Genomic DNA, 3450 nt, shown 5'->3' on the forward strand with positions numbered 1-3450 from the left:
TGAAGATGTAGTTTATGGAGACTGAAATACTTAAGAGATTGTGCCTGTATGATGGCGCCATCTACCTGTTAATTCAGTACTGCAGCGTGAGCCTGCTCTTCATCAGGCACATTTGTGTATATCATAGTTATGCATCCTCTGACGAAAAGATTTACAGTTTTGTGTTAAATTTCATGTGTATAGACTGATTAATGCATGGCTATAATACAGCTACCTAAGATGGATACTTCACTGGAATAAGAAAAAGAGATGACTCCGTTAAATTATTAACCTTACTCAGATGTAATTGAAAATGCATGTTCTTCCTAGCTAATATTTGCATACACTTGAACCTCTGCGGGTGTGTGTGTATCTGTAAATTGCTTGTGCATGCAGGTAACATCAACTGAAACAGGTCCTATTGAATTCCTTCAGCGTCTCCCTCATTGTTATCTGAAAGTACAGGTCATGAATGCATCAGGGCTCTCCGGTATGGACAGCTTTCACTGCAAATCAGATCTGGATTTTCAGTCCTCCATGCAAGAGCAGAGAAGCAGCTGCATGTATGTGGTTCTGTATTAAAATGCATTATGTGCTGCAGACAAATCTGAGGTAATCTGATACTGATGTGTTCAGGGGAAAGATGGAACTCAAGGGCCTTACTATGATTAAAGGGAAAGGGGAAAAAAACATGTTTATTTTGAACAGAATAATGTGTGCTTCTGTTTGGTAAAATACTAGGCTTTTACCTCCTTAAATGCAACAAAAAGTAGAAATTGAAACTAACCACCACTTATGTTCACATTAAGGTCATTAAACACAACAAAGTGACGCACAAGTTAGAAAAATGATATTTCTTCCACAAAATAAGTGCACTGTGGTACACATGGGAGTTTTACTGGATGTGAAACTTGTGAAAGCTCATGAGGTTTGATGAGGAAAGTGATCATGCTCTGGTTTGTGCAGACAGACAGTTCACTTTTCATACTTTCACCCTTTTAGAAATGGAATAATTTATATGAGAGCCTATATATTTTTGTGTCAGGTGGTGCAATCTATACAGTACAAAAGTACATACTGTTTTACACTGTCACATAGCTAAAGTTCAATAATAGAAACAAAAACACCTGAATATTTTTGCTTCAGTAAATGTTCAGTCTGGAGTTTGACTTCACAGTATCTTTGGCTGTACCCACACTAATGTTGCAGGCTCAGCTGAGTCCTCGACATGGACTGATAAATGGACGCTGCTCCAGGTTGTGATCAATTCTTCTCCCACCTTGTTATGAGCATATTGACTTCTGCTTCTCAGAGGTGAACAATGGCAATGAAATCTGGAGGCCCTGAAGTGCTGATTTACAGGTATGTGTGTGTCTGTGTGTGTGTGTGTGTGTGTGTCTGTGTGTGTGTGTTTATATGTCTGGTGTTTGTGTGGACCTGGACGTTAAAGGTTGAGGTTTACTGTGTTGATTACTTTCACATTTTGTTGGAAGCACTGTTAAAGCACAACATAAAGTGAAATGGTTATGAGGAGCTCAGAATGGATGGATGGATGGATGGACGAACAAGAGGGTTAAGATTACACATTTATTTCATATATAGCATGTACAGGTTTAGTATATCTGATCTCCAGTGACCTCTAGTGGTAAAGTTGCTTATTGCAGTTACCGAACACCCCCTCATTTGATCTACGGTGGCCGCAAGGATTCGCAAAGTGTCTCATTTGGACTAAAGTTTGTTTTTATCTTTTGAGGCCATAATAAGTGATAGAAGTTCATACATTTTATTTTTAATGGACTCTATGCACAGCTCCACTACTTCCTGAACTTCACGTGCGTCCTTTATTTCTTGTCTTTGATGATTGGACACACTGATTAATCCAGGTGTGCCTAATTAATCAGTTATCATAACAAGAAGTAGCAGACACACCTGGAATAATCAGTGTGTCCAATCATCAAAGACAGGAAATAAAGGACCCACCTGAAGTTCAGGAAGTAGTGGGGCTGTGCACAGAGTCCATTCTGGTCCATGGTACGGTGTATTACAGAGGTGTCAAACTCATTTTAGTTCAGGGGCCACATTCAGCCTAATATGATATAAAGTGGGCCGGACCAGTAAAATAATACAAATAATAGGATAGGAACTTATAAATAATGTCAACTCCAAAGTTTTCTCTATGTTTTTGAGTGAAAAAAGTAAAATTCCATTATGACAATGTTTACATCTATGAACTGTATTCGAGCATAACATTAACAAATATGAACAACCTGAAAATTCCAACAAAGAAATAAGTGCAATATTAACAATATTATGCCTTAATTTATTATTTATACACGTGCATCACAACTTACAGATCACAGTGGATCTACAAATACACAAAACATTTAGTAACAGGCAGTATATTGGCAAAATTCCACATTTAAGACATTTTTTGTAAAAGGCCAGTCTGTAAATGTAACCATTTTTCTGTAATTTTCCTTTTTTTACACTAAAACAAAGAGGAATATTTGCAGTTTTTATTATTTATAGGTTATTATGATAGTATTTCACTGGTTTGATCCACTTTAGATTGAACTGACCTAAAATGATTTTAACACCATTGACTGTTTATATCTTCAGTGTAAATTTTGCATTTTAAAAATTCATCCCATGGGCCGGATTGGACCTTTTGGTGGGCCAGATTTGGCCCCCGGGCCGCATGTTTGACACCTGTGGTGTATTAGATGATAGTAGTGCACCTTGATGCTGGAAGCTACCAACAAAATGGAAGAAGAAGAAGAAGAAGAAGAAGAAGAAGAAGAAGAAGAAGAAGAAGAAGAAGAAGAAGAAGAAGAAGAAGAAGAAGAAGAAGAAGAAGAAGAAGGACCCGCCCCCTTTGTAAATAAGGGTCACACTAAGGCAACCAAATACAACAGTTCTCGTTTTGTGTAATTATTGATTAATGAAAACATGATTATGAATATTATATGTAATTTTTTAAAACTCAGATACTCCCAGCCCCCATTAAATTTACTTTTAATAGTCTTTATTTTTTTTTATGACTGTGGTGGGTGTAAAAAAAAAAGGGGAAAAACACACACTTCCCACCTCTGAAATGGTCTATTTTAAGAAACTGCACATCAAAATAAAGGAAGGGCTACGTTGCGGTTATTTCGGGTGTGGAGCTTGCGTTTGGTAAATGAAGTTACATTGAGTTAAATATGGGAAATAGACTGCACCCCCTGACCCCGCATCTGTTTGCCCCGCTGACGTCATACTTTCGGGAGCGCACAGTAAAAGGAAGCGCACCCGTGTTTGCGCCATATGGCTATTTGCCCTTTCCAGTCCTCCACACGCCAAAAAAAAAAAAAAAAAAAAAAAAAGATCCAAGTACAGTACAAAGAAATGCGCCTGTCTCGCAACTCCGCTTTAAACAGTACCGTGTCCCTTTAAAAACGTCTGACAAAAAGCCCATATGATCCCAGAGCTCCA

Source organism: Sphaeramia orbicularis, chromosome 20 (genome assembly GCF_902148855.1).
Source record: "Sphaeramia orbicularis chromosome 20, fSphaOr1.1, whole genome shotgun sequence".
Classification (NCBI taxonomy): domain Eukaryota; kingdom Metazoa; phylum Chordata; class Actinopteri; order Kurtiformes; family Apogonidae; genus Sphaeramia; species Sphaeramia orbicularis.